The sequence below is a fragment of the Cryptomeria japonica genome, chromosome 9 (genome assembly GCF_030272615.1).
Source record: "Cryptomeria japonica chromosome 9, Sugi_1.0, whole genome shotgun sequence".
NCBI classification, from domain to species: Eukaryota; Viridiplantae; Streptophyta; class Pinopsida; order Cupressales; family Cupressaceae; genus Cryptomeria; species Cryptomeria japonica.
The window spans coordinates 542,066,637-542,081,666 of NC_081413.1; the positions used below are offsets into that span (position 1 = coordinate 542,066,637).

Below are 15,030 nucleotides of genomic sequence, written 5' to 3' on the forward strand. Positions count from 1 at the left end.
ACAAGTAAGCAACTATACAAAATTGAAAGAAATTTGAAATATCTAGGGCATATTTTAGGAGGCACAAAGTTAGGGTGCTCCACTCTAAGACCCTCTCCCCTAATTCACAAATGATTAGTCATCACTAGTTTATATTCCATTAATATTTTTAGTCATGATCCAAATAAAAAGTAATCCTCACTTGTCTATATCATCATTCATTAATATTTTACAAATGTATAAGATGATTGATATATCAAATAATAGGTGGTCCTCACTTGTTCACATCATCATGCATAAATATATTTAATCAAATAATGAGTGGTCCTCACTTATTCATATCATCATTCATACATATTTTTGATCATCCAAATAAAAAATAGTCAAACCATAAAAATTCTCATGATAGAGAACTTATCGCCCCAAATGAAAAGAATCAAACCATGAAGAAAAAACACTCAAAAAGGAGCTTTCACAAAGAATTGTCTATACAAGCATCAAAGAGAAGCCCGATAAGACAGTTTTCTTATTTAATAATTTATTTTTCATACATATTTTTTATCATTCAAATAAAAAATATTCAAACCATGAAAATTCTCATGATAGAGAACATATTGACTAAATGAAAAGAATCAAATCATGAAGAGAAAACACTAACAAAAAAGGGCTTTCACGAAGAATTGTCTATAAAAACATCAAAAGGAAGCCTGATAAGATAGTTTTTCTTATTTAATAATTAATTTTTCATACATATTTTTGATCATCCAAATAGAAAATATTCAAACCATGAAAATTCTTATGATAGAGAACTTATTGGCCAAATGAAAAGAATCAAACCATGAAGAGACTTTCACGAAGAATTATCTATACAAGCATCAAAAGGAAGCGTTATAAGACATTTTTTCTTATTTAATAGTTAATTTAAAATCAGAATACAATTATATTCTGATTTTTAAATTAAATATTAGAACTGGCACATAAATAAGACGTACCGTACAAAGTGATAAGAGAACAATAGTTTTGACATCTTCTTAGTCCGATGATCACTAGACGATTGAACAAGGCTTTTGGCCTGCAATTGCATTGTTTGCTCCGCATCAACGTACCAACCAAAGCAACTCTCATCATTATCACCTCTATTTGTACCACGCTCTCTTGCTGGTCAGCCAATCTGAATTTCATCATCCATTCAAAATGAAAAATCTCAGAACACTCCTGTTAATCTTACTTTTCGCGCTTCTGGTCGACCCTTCTCACCAGTTCAGTCGGCATCGAGCTCTCTCACAATTTTTGGCCAGAAGGAGGTCTGCTGTGGAAAAGCAGCCCCAAAAATGGACGCCTCCTTCCATTAACTTCGATCACATTTACGCTCAAAAAGGATTGCAGGAGAATGACAAGATAACTTCTCTGCCCGGCCAGCCATCAAATGTAACGTTTGCACAGTATTCGGGCTATGTGACGGTGGATTCAAAGGCGGGCAGAGCTCTATTCTACTATTTTACAGAGGCTACCCAAGACCCATCTACTAAGCCTCTCCTCCTCTGGCTCAATGGAGGTATTATTACCTTACCCTTCAATCTTCATACCATGGAATAATCCTTTCATTCTGCAAAGCTAATAATTAAAATGGTGTGTGATTTCAGGGCCAGGATGCTCATCGTTTGGAGTGGGAGCAATGACTGAGCTTGGACCTTTCCGTGTTAAGCCCGATGGAGCGACTCTTTATAGTAATCCCTATGCGTGGAACAAAGGTATTCTTTTCTTTTCTTTTCTATACCCACCCACCATTCTTTTTTTCTATTCACCATTGATGTTTCTTATTAACTTCCATTTCAATCCATTTTTTGATAGTGGCGAACACCCTGTTTTTGGAATCACCTGCGGGGGTTGGATTTTCATACTCAAACACCAGCTCTGATTATGATAACTCCAATGATGACATCACTGGTATTTTGGTCTGAGTTTTGTTATAAACAAGAATGCATACCAATTTATTTAGAGAGAATTATCTGTTTGAATTTTACTAATAATTAAATATACGCTGTTGATGTGATGGGTAAATACTATAGCTCGAGATTCGTACACGTTTCTACTGAATTGGTTTGAAAGGTTTCCGCAATATAAGAACAGAGAATTCTATATCGCAGGGGAAAGCTACGCTGGTAAGTCTTTCAACTCTCTGATATCTTAATACACATGAATAATAAATAATAAATACATGTCTACTCTTTCTTTTGTGCAGGCTTTTATGTACCTGAATTGGCAGACACGATTCTTAAGAACAACAACTCTCGAACATCTTTTATAAATCTCAAAGGAGTTATGGTGCGATTCTTTTACCTGCTTTTACAATTTTTTGAACTATTATATGCTACGAACGATGTGTATGATCGTTCAATTTATAATTCAACATATATATATTTAATTAAAATATTAGTTATCATTTAAATTTGAAGAATTATATATTTATTTTGTTTTTTACATTTGTAATTATGTATCAAAATATATTATACATCAAACAATTTTTTCATGATTTTAATTTCAGAATTGTATAAGTTTTTTTTTCTCAAAGATAAGTTTGATATCATATTTTTACAAATATTTCATTATTTTATTATTGATAATAATATTATTTTTCTTTCTTTTACATGTCATGAATGTCTTTATAGATAAATGATGTAAATAATATATATTTATTTCATAAATTGAATTAGAAATATTTATTTATTCAAAATTTGTGTTTATATAGGTTGGAAATGGACTAATAAATGACGAGACAGATGATTGCGGTGTGACTGACTATATGTGGTCACATGCATTAATGTCAGATGAAGAGTATGAAGATGAGCGCTGTATTCCATCTGATTCAGACTATCAAAGTCAAAGTCGCACAGTTCACTCTCAATCAAAATCGGATGGGGGAGACATAAACCCATATAATATATATGCACCACTTTGTCCTTCTCATCCTGACCCCATATGGAAATATTCAACTTTAAGATCTTCTGCTTTCACTGTAAGAAATAAATGTGCTTAAGTAGATTCATGTTTTCCCTAGAATATTTTAGCATTTGTTTTTTGAAGTGTAGTGATATTGGGTCATATGATAAAGTTTACAAGATCTAAAGAATTGCTAGATTGTCTCTATTGCAGGTTGATGCATCTATGGATGGATTAGATGGATTTGATCCATGTACTCCTGGCTATGTACAAACATATCTTAATAGACATGTAGTGCAAAGTGCTCTTCATGCAAATGTGACGAGCTTGCCTGATGCATGGGATGAATGCAAGTATGATTATATATGAGACTCCTTCAATTAAATATACGTATTTGATCTTACGTTTATGACATAGAAACTCATCATCTAAACTATAACTTTCTCACCTTTTTCTTCAAACAGTTTTGAAATAAATCTATTTTACAACACCTCTGCAACCACAATGCTGCCAATATATCAAAAACTCATGATGTTGGGATTGAGAATACTAGTCTACAGGTATTATAAGGGAGAAACCCATTATTTTGGAAAATATTATTAATAATATATTTTGAATTGTGAAGTAGCTAATAGCTTACACTTTGGTTGCAGTGGTGATGTGGATGCAAGGGTCCCAGTGACTAGTACAAGATATTCCATTAATGCATTAAAGCTTCCAATTGAGAAAGAATGGTATCAATGGATGAATGGAGATATCGATGTGGGGGGTTATAGTGTAATTTACAAAGGCTTGATATTTGCAACTGTAAGAGGAGCAGGACATGAAGTACCTAGCTATCAACCATCGAGAGCCCTAACCATGATCAAATCCTTTTTAGCTAACAAGCCTCTACCATCGTAGCAATCCCATGGTTAGATATTACTATTGTTGTTTAAATAATTTAATAACTATTGTCAATATTTTACTATTAGTAAAGTTTGTTAAAGATGGTATTCCATTAATTTTTAACTCTAATTTGAAATTTTGAGATTTAAAAAGTATGTAAATATTTGATTTGCTATGAGTTAAAAAATTGGATAGAAAAGATTTAAAAAATATAAAATGAATTACTATATTCATCTATCAAGTGTTATTATATTATATGAAAATGATGTGAGTTAAATGTTTCTTCTTTGTAATATTTATTTTTTGAAATAAATTTATATTTTATATTTATCTAAATAATAATAATGACATCTAGATGAAATTATATAATTACAAAGGGAAATCAAATTTTCCTAAGATTAACCTAGGATAATCAGGTAAATGTAATCAATTAAAAAAACTAAGATTTATTAATGATAGTTATGAATAGTCAAAATAAAATAATTATGCTTGTTATCATGGAAAGATAAACTGAACAAGGATAATGATAATAATCTCTATGAATTTTGAATTGATTATGTTTAATGTGGAATAGACTCATATTGCATCTCTATAATATTTAATTGTTCTCTTTCTATTATGACTTGTTTATGTCATCGAATTCTGGAAGGTTTTTCCCCGTGATAAATATTATATTTAATGCACTAAAATAATATATTTTATATCAATTGTTCCATGAATGTTTCTAAGATGAGAGAGAATGTAAGAGAGATGAAACATGTTAAATGAATGCCAAAACCTATAAATACAAACATATAGCTCAAATTATCTAAAAATGTGTTTAATTATCTCACGATTGATTTTGAAATAAGGAGATTAGCTAAAATTAAATTTTAAATGTGAAAAGCAATCTAGGTTGAGTTGAACATGAATAGGGGTCATTCTTATATCCAAATGAATTAATTAGGATGATAGATTAGTATGATCTAGGTGAGAAACAAATATCTAAGTATGTGTGGTGCAATAAGTGAAGGGTATATTATAAGATGCACAGAGATGGATGTGGGGTAAGTAAATGTCTATAAATTTGTGTATTATGATAGCTAAAATTTAGCGGAATCATCTCAAATTCACAAAAAAAAAAATCATTTAACTATGTATATAAGTAAAGATATTTTTTTAAAATGGGCAAAAAGTGAATGAGAAATGGTATGGGTATGCAAATTTTGTACCATTACACTTTTTGGAAAGAAAATTGGTAAGTACTTTGTCAAGTATTGATAGTTTCAGGATGAAAATATATCTTCTATAAGGAGGGGCCCACTTATTGAAAAAAAAACCTTAAGAAGAGTTGCAAAGGCTTTACAAATTGATTTTATGATAGGTAAGATTTAGGAGAATGATCTCAAATTCACACAAAATTGTGTCATTTAATAATTGATTGGCATTGATCTTTCAAATATGTTATTGGAAAATATTATTTTGTAGGAGGGTAAGTGGCCTTGGACTCAAATAGTTGACTATTAGGCTATTTTATTCTACTCAAATGCTATTTCACCACAAGAAATTTAGCTTCCACTTATCCCCATGGGTCTCGTCTTTGGTTTTCCTCCACCTAATGGAAGAACTTTGACCATCACAAATGTACGATCTTTCTTGATTCTTTGAATGATGACTCATATAACTCCATTGATTTAGTGCCTCCTTCACTTGTTTCTTAGGCTAGTTCATCTATGCTAGTAGTTACTCCTATTGCCCCTACATCTGGGGACTTGGATAGCTCTACGCTCCCTTCGATGGTACCAGATATTTAGTCTCCATTTTGTGATGTCTCCCCCTCCAAACCAGGTTCTTGTCAAGGTTGGAATTATTCCATTTGTTTTGCAGTGGGTGTTTCCTCCCCTACTCTAAAGGGTACTAATTGCAAATTGATTCTTCCTAGATAATTGTTATTTGAAAGAAAAAAAATTAGTTCTTATTATTATTTATTATGCATCAACTACCATTTATGATTTACTAATCATTTATTCATTTCTCACATCATTATTAATAACTTTTATTTTTTACTTTTCTATTTAATTAAAATAATATTTTATTATTCAATTAAATATGAGCTAATTTTTATTTTTCAAATAACTTCTATTGTTACCTCTTTAGTCATCATTAGGAAACTTAAAGTTTCTTTATTCATCTAGTCAGTTAATTTAGTCTATATTTAGAAACTTAATCTTCTTCATCAAGTTAATCTTGCTTCTATTTAGAACAAATTTCCTCTTCCTTTCAAATTGCAAATAGAAACTTGAAGTGTAAATTTATCTATAAAATAAATAAATAATCTAGTATTATCCCCTTACATCCTAAAATTGGCAAATTTCTAGTTTTTGAATTGAAACCATTATTGTTCAATTAAGTTAGGTAAGCATTCTTATCTTTATCTACTAAATTTATAAATGCATCATTTTCCTCATCATTTCAAATTACACATTCCAACATTTTATGTAATTCCATTCTCAAAATCAATCGACAACAAAGATTTAGCGTCCACAAATTCCAAACAAAGAATGTCAACATCATTATATTTTCAAGTTTACAGTGAGATTCTAAGAATAGAAGTAGGATTTTATTTCTTTCTTTTGTATTATCAAGTTATTTTACTAAATTACTTTTTAATTTCATACTAATTATTCACCTATCATTTATCATTTATTAATGGCTTCCATTTTCTAACATGAGACAATTGCCCCCCTTGGACGCATAGATCATAACCAAGAAAATGACATGAATCACATCAAGAAAATAAAGAAGTCGACATAGATCCCATTGACATCACTAATTGTTAATAGGAAACAAGCATGTATAAGGAAAATGCCACAATATCCTTTAAACTAAGACTATCTACTTTTGTCAAAGTAGGCTTTCTCGTAGATGAGAAATTAGTAAATATTGATAATTTCCAACTAATGATATCAGATTTCCACAATCCATTATAATAAGTTGTAGGTTTTCTGGAATTAAATTGAGTTGTCTTTTTTGCATCAAAAGAAAACACAATCTTATTCTAGAAAACCTACAGCTTATTAATTTCCAACTACACAAAGATGGGTTAACATCTTTATTTTAAAAAAATTACCCCATTGTGCAAATAGAATATGTCAAAGCATACAAGATCGCATAAGAGGATTAGGGTTGCATGACCAAGGCATTTTAGAACTAGTACAGGTTGAGGAAAATTCCTGATATCAAGGCATTAGTTATTCTTCAATCAATGAATCTAGTGATATCTCCATGATATTAGAGGAAAATAGTCCAATAAAACCATAAAAAATGGAACCATGTGTATTCCTTACCATAATGCTGCCAATATTTCTTTCATCAACACCCTAGTTCAATATGTTGTAAGTGTTATGTTAATGACCTGTGTTGTTGTAAGGGGTCTTATAAGGCTTGTGTTGTTGCAAGAGGTTTGTTTATAGCCTATGTAACTCTGCCCTTGGAAATTTGTTTGTAATAGGGTCAACAACCTCCTTTGTTGCCTCTTTAATAAAAAACAATAGATCTTTTATTGGATTAATTTGACATCCACTTAAAAGCCATCCAATCCACTTCAATAATTTTGAATCTAGAAACCAACTGAATATTCAAGTCTTCATATCCCTATGATAGATCCCACACTCTATCTCATCATCATATTCTTAACAACAGATGTTCCTTTGACTTTTTTGATAGCTAAGTCTATATCCTTGAATATCTATATATTACTTCTTTTTATGTCAAGAGGCATCTACAATGACATCAAAATGTCCATAAACAAAAATCCATTTCTGAAACAATTTGACATGCAAATGACAGGTAAATGCATAAAATATGCCATGTTTCAGCTTTTGTGGAGGTTTTATTTTATTACTCCAAATAAAATAGAACCCTTGCCACTTGTCTCCAACTAGATTCACAGATTTTTGCATGCAGGACTTTAATGGATTTGTATTCTTAATGTTTAGTATTTTAGAAGAACATTTATTTTACAAATCTCTCAACATATTTTACATTTTATTTTTTTAAATCAGTAAAGGCAGAGCCAAGTCCATATATTGATTTTAGTTAAATACAATATAAACATACATGACTGATGTAGGATCAAAAACTTGTTGTATGCTATTGAAACCATTCTCAGCATTTTTGAGAATAAAATTTCAAGGCAAACAAAAAACCCTATGCATCATCTTCTGTCATTCCAAAAAACTATCAACTTTATGACATTGAAGATCATATTAACTATAATAAGTTCAAGTAGTAGGTTCTCAACTACAAGATTAACAGAGATTTTTACCATAATTTTATAGCCAAAAATTTAACAAAGACCAGTGTCTAGCTATAAGCATCGAAATGTCTAAAAACATAACCAGAATATAAAACCTAGCTTTCAAGTTTCATCAAGGGGCACGACTAGAGGAGTCGAAGTTCTGCCTCTTCCTCGACCTTTGCATGGAGGTCGGCCTCAGCCATGACCGGACCCACGACCCACCCTTCTGGCACCACCTCTTTTACCCTGCTCGGCCTGGGGTTCCTCTTCTTGGAATTTAGGAGGCAGGATTACGTTTGACCTTGCAAATAAGATGAGTTCTTCCTCTCTGCCCAAGTCTTCTGGATTTTCACCCATGAAACGCCACTTGAGGTATCTGAGCCCCAATCCAGCAAATGCCCTATGTTTGTCCAATTCCTTACCTTTCAAGTCTAGCAGGAAGGGGTAATACTTTATTAGCTCCCCATGAACGTTGAACAAAATTCTTTCACTTGGCCGAGGGGCTCCAGATTCATGAAGCGCCTTGTTAAGAATTTCTTGGAATTCTTGTAAGGTTTCCTCTAGGAATAACTTCTTAGTAAGGCTCCATACGACTTGTTTGGCCAGTTTCAAGTCCATCAAAGAGGCGACGAACTTGGATGATATGCTTGTGTTATCTCAAGGATACTCCTCCCTATTCAAATGCACGCTACCCAGCATCATTTTAACCACCAAGATGACTAAAGGCTCTATGTGGAGTAGGAGTCACTTCAGCCTCAAGTCTATTATTCTTCGGGCAAGGGAAGGATTGAATCAGATTAATCTTTGAAATGATTTTTGGCAGGTTAAGAAATAATAATGGCTTGCAGTATATGCTAAGTAAAGCCTAGTGGGAACTCTCTTTAATGCCTAATTATGAGGAGTTGCTTGCATTAAATTCACCTGCAAAGGTGGCGAAGTATATTTATCCCGGACATGCCAAATCTCCCTGGCTCTGATATGATGATTGTCCTGCCGACAATCCATTCCTTGAGCTCGAAATGACAGCTCTCACCAGCTGGATTTTGAGAAGCGAAAAAGGAAAGGCTTGATTTGAGAGTGCATTAGGATGACATCACTGTGACCGGGCCTGCTTTATTGCTGAAATAAGGTGTAGATTTGAATTCAAAAAAGAGTAGCCGTTCCCCAACTTGGGCACCTAAGATAGATGTCATCTTTAATTAAGGAGGAGAGCCTCTACTGGGTCTACTCACTTATATTGAATCCCTCCCTTGTACTCAACAAACCCAAGGGACACATTCCTGCTGCTTTGACCTGTTCTACTTGTCCAAGCTACCGGACTCCCTGGTCCCACCAATGGATAAAATTTCTCTGTGATGTTAATTTAGAGAGGGCATCTGCTACTAAATTTGCTGCTCTGAAGATATGTTTTGCTTCATAATGCTCCAAATTTGCCATATTTTTTGTTATATTGTCTAAAATTGCCTGTAGCCACCAATTTGGGGTTTTTTCCCTTTTGATTGCATTGATTGCTATCTCTGAGTCTCCCTCCACTGTGATGTTTCTTAAACCATGCTTAATGCAATCCATCAGTCCTAGTTGTAAGGCTTTGAATTCTGCTATATTGTTAGTGTCCGATGGAATCGGCTTTGCCATTTTCCCTATGATTGATCCTGAGTGATCTCTAATTACATATCCTATGCCTGAGGGGACTGGGTTGCCTTTAGAGGTACCATCAAAATTTAATTTTAGCCAACCGAGCTTTGGAGGGGTCCAAGTAGCTTCCTTTCTAGAGTTGGATTTTTTCCCAAAAGAGGGAGGAATCCTAATTCTCTGCCAATTTTTCCTTATGCTTTCATCCCAAGAAGAGAAAATTTTGGGTGGTTCCAATGAGAAAGCTATTTTGTAGTTTATTGTATCCACAATTCTCGTTTCTATTGAATTTAGGATCGATTCAAGCCTTTTGGCTTTGTCTTCAAATAGCCTACGATTCCTTTATTTCCAAATTTCCCAAACTAGGCATGATGGGGACACTTCCATAATTTAATTCAAAATACTTTCCTTTTTTAAATATAAGTATACTAGTAATATGCCAATTTCCTTGATAACTCTCTCATTCAGATCACTCAATAGAAACCAATGAAAAAATCAAAAAAGAATTTACCTAATTGACCAATAAAACACAGTGGAGAAGAAGGCGATACAACATAGAGTCGAACTATATTAAGTCCGTGTATTTGGCGATAAAACAAGGCCACTGTCATCCTTTTGCTTACAATGAATTGCATTGTTTGCTCCGCATCGACGTAGCCTGCAAGCTGTTCAATCTCAATTATAACACGCTCTTTTGCTGCTCAGCCCATCTGAGTTTCATCATCCATTCAAAATGAAAAATCTCATAACCCTCCTCTTCATCTTACTTTTCACACTATTGTTCGATCCTTCTCACCAGCGCAGTCAGCAGCAAGTTCTCTCAAAAATTTTGGACAGGAAGAGATCTGCAGTGGAAAGCCCAACTCGTGAATGGACGGCTCCTTCTGTTAACTTTTGTCAAAGTAGGCTTTGTCATAGATGACAAATTAGTAAATATTGATAGTTTCCAACTACATAAGGATGGGTTAACATCCTTATTTTAAAAAATTACCCCATCGTACAAACAAAATATGTCGAAGCATGCAATATGATAGAAGAGGATTAGGGTTGCATGACCAAGGCATTTTAGAACCAGTAGAGGTTGAGGAAAATCCTTGATATCAAGACCACAGTTATTCTTCAATCAATGAATGTAGTGATATCTCCATGATATTAGAGGAAAATAGTCCAATAAAACCATGAAAACAGGGACCATGTGTATTCCTTACTATAAGGTTGTTGCGAGCATTTCTTCCATCAATTCTCTAGTTCAATATATTATATGACTCATGTTGTTTTAAGTGCTATGTTAATGACCTATATTGGTGTAAGGGGTTCGTTAATAGCATGTGTTGTATGTGGCATGTTAAGTTTTCTGTTGTTGTAAGAGGTTTGTTTATGACATATGTAACTCTATCCTTGGGTTTTTGCTTGTAATGGGGTCAACAACCTCATAATAAAAAATAATAGATCTTTTATTGAATTAGTTTGACATCCACTTAAAACCATCCAATCTTCTATATTTTTGAATCTAGAAACCAACTAAATGTTCAAAACTTCAAATCCCTATAATAGATCCCACCCTCTATATCAATAGTAGCTCATCCTCATATTCTTAACAATGAATGTTCCTTTCACTTGTTTGATAACTAATTCTATATCCTTGAATATCTATATATTACATCTTTTAATATATACCAATCATTCTGTGAATTTCCTTGATAACTCTCTCACTCAAATCACTCAATAGAAACCAGTGAAAAAATCAAAAAACAATTTACCGTATTGACCAATAAAACACGGTGGAGAAGATGGCGATACAACATAGAGTCGGATTATATTCAGTCCGTGTATTTGGCGATAAAACAAGGCTGCTATCGTCCTTTTGCTTACAATGAATTGCATTGTTTGCTCCGCATCGACGTAGCCTGCAAGCTGTTCAATCTCAATTATTCATAATCACCTCTATTTATAACACGCTCTCTTGCTGCTCAGCCCGTCTGAGTTTCATCATCCATTAAAAATTAAAAATCTCATAACCCTCCTCTTAATCTTACTTTTCGCGTTATTGGTCGATCCTTCTCACCAGCGAAGTCAGCAGCAAGTTCTCTCAGAATTTTTGGAGAGGAAGAGATCTTCTGTGGAAAGCCCAACTCATGAATGGAAGGCTCCTTCTGTTAACTTGGATCACATTTATCCTCAAGACGGATTGCAGGAGAATGACAAGATAACTTCTCTGCCCGGTCAGCCATCAAATGTAACGTTTGCATAGTATTTAGGATATGTGACAGTGGATTCAAAGGCGGGCAGAGCTCTGTTCTACTATTTTGCAGAAGCTGCCCAAGACCCATCTACTAAGCCTCTCCTACTGTGGCTCAATGGAGGTATTATTATCTTACCCTTCAATCATCATATCATGGAATAATCCTTTCATTCTGCAAAGCTAATAATTAAAATGGTGTGTGATTTCAGGGCCAGGATGCTCATCGTTTGGATTTGGGGCAATGACAGAGCTTGGACCCTTTCACGTTCAGTCAGATGGCGCCACTCTTACTAGTAATCCCTATGCGTGGAACCAAGGTCTTCTTTTCTTTTCTATACCCACCCATCTTTATTTTTTCTTTTCACAATTGATGGTTTCTTATTAACTTTCATTTCAATCTATCTTTTGGCAGTGGCGAACACCTTGTTTTTGGAATCACCTGCTGGGGTTGGGTATTCATACTCAAATACCAGTGATGATTATAAAAATGGCACTAATGAGAATACTGGTATTTTGGTTTGGTTTTTTTATAAGCGTGAATGCATCACAGTTTACTTCTAGAAAATTTGTTTCAATATTACGGATGAAAAGTATGCTTTTGATGTGATGGGTTAAAACTGTAGCTGTGGATTCATACACGTTTCTACTGAATTGGCTTGAAAGGTTTCCGCAATATAAGAATAGATAATTCTATATTGCAGGGGAAAGCTACGCTAGTAAGTCTTTCAACTCTGTAGTATTCAAAGCCATTTTTCCTGCCGAGGCAGAATTGTTAGTTAATTGATATAGAATTACAAGTTTTAGTTTGAAATCTTTTGGATTAAGAATCAAGTATTGAAGGTATCTTTTGAATTATCGTTCATGATATCTAATGTTTTTTTTAGGCCTTATACTGAAGAAGACTTCAGTAATGATGGTTCATTTAGAATAATTGAACTTCAGTAAAACCTTAAAAATCTATTAAACATAAATAATATTATCTCATTCTCTTCTTTTGTATGCAGGTTTTTATATACCTGAATTGACTGATACAATTCTTAAGAACAACAACTCACGTACATCTTATCTAAATCTCAAAGGAGTTCTGGTGTGTTCCTTTACATATACAAATTCTTAAATTAGTTTATGAGCCCTTCAAAATATATCTGTTATTGGATTTTTTTTTATTCATATATTTTATGATTAAATTTCTATTTTAGAATTAAATCCTTTACATAAATCTTGGGTTATTCAATTAAACAAGTATGGATAACTGAATGTATTAAAAATAAACAATCAATATTTTACATTTAAATAATTAAAATAAATCAAAAATATTTAGTTTTAAGTTCTAATCTAAAAATAGACTTTGTCAAGCGTGATTAATTTATTTTTTGTGTGACTTAAAAAGATGGGTAAATTTTCGGAATCAATAAAAGTATCGTATTATTAATTATATTATACTTATAAATATAGATATATCAAACATAACTATGAAATCAACCTAGCAATTGTAAATCAAATATATCTGTTTGAATTTAACTTATACAATTTTCAATATTAAAAAATATCTACTTATGCTTTTGAACATATATAGAAACATGGTTCTATAATCAAGAGTTTTCATATAATAGGAATAATTCTTCCCTTGCTTCAACTTCATAGATGTGATAGTTCAATGACATTGAACTATAATGAAAGACAACAAGGAGTCATGCTATATGATCTAAAATATTAATTCAATATTTATGTCACTAGATAATTATTTTTTAATCTCTTTGATGTGTATAGATGATGATCTTTTCATAGATTCACTAGATGATTAAATGAATTAGGATTAATAGAAATCCAAAGTGGCAAATAAAATATTTTTCCCTTCAAATTGTCAATGATGCTTAAGTGGAGAGAAAACAAGTAGTTCCAAAATAAAAGGTCATTCTCACAAGTAAATTATGGATCTTGGTAAAATAAAAGGTCATTCTCACAACTAAATTATGGATCTTGGTAAAGATATGAAATGGGTCAAATTAGATAATATAATTGATTCCTAGGAATGAGTCCAAATATAGGTGGATATCTTTCTAAAGATATAAAATGGGCTATAATAAAGGATGGATCTAATTCTTAAGAATGAGGGAAAATAAATATGATTATAAATTGATCATATGTAAATTCTTAACAAAATTCATACTATTTACATGTTATTATATAAAATTAAACTAAGTAAAATAAATCTAATTATTAAGAAAAATTACATGGTATATAATTTTTAGTGTATTATAATATACTAAAAGTAATAAAGACAATTTTCTATTGGGATGATGTTTTGATAAATCTATCCATTTTCTTTGTAAATACATTTTTATTTTGAATGCCTTTTGTTAGTGTAAATGTTTTAATTTGATGTTAATAATATTTATATATTTTTTATTCTCAATATTTCAAGCATTAAAAGTATTAATGATTGTAAATGATCTATTATTTGATAAAAAATCTTTTAAAAATGTTAAATTGTTCTATTATTTATCATAAAAAAAAAAATTCCATTTTATCTGAAAAAAGAAGAAGCGTATTTATTGTGTTATTATTGGAAGCTTGTATTTTTCAATCTTAATCACTATATATATACACTAACAAGTTTTTTTTTAAATGAGTATATCTATAAAAAAAATTAATTAGTATAATTCATAATTTATGTATGTCATCATAAGAAAATATTATAAATTTTAATATATCTATGAATTTTACATCTTAAGAACTTATTGAATAGTTATGTTTATATAGATTGGGAATGGATTAACAAATGATGAGACAAATGACTGCGGGTTGGTAGATTATGCATGGTCATATGCTTTGATGTCAGATGAAGAATATGAAGATAAACGATGTAAGGGATCTAATTCAAGATTCCTATCTTATAGCGACACATTCCACTCAAAATTTAAGTCAACTAAAGTGATAAACCCATATGATATATATGCACCAATTTGCCCATCCAATCCAGATTCCACATGGACATCATCTACTACAACTGTTAGAAAGCTATTCTTAACAATATTTTTTTCATATTTTTTTGTAGTGTAGTAAGTTA

At 32.0% G+C, this 15,030-nt stretch overlaps 1 pseudogene; it reads left to right on the top strand.

The window, feature by feature from the left end:
- Positions 1-1,217: 1,217 nt before the first annotated feature.
- On the top strand, positions 1,218-15,023 carry LOC131061047 (serine carboxypeptidase 1-like; annotated as a pseudogene).
- The last annotated feature ends 7 nt before the right edge of the window (positions 15,024-15,030 follow it).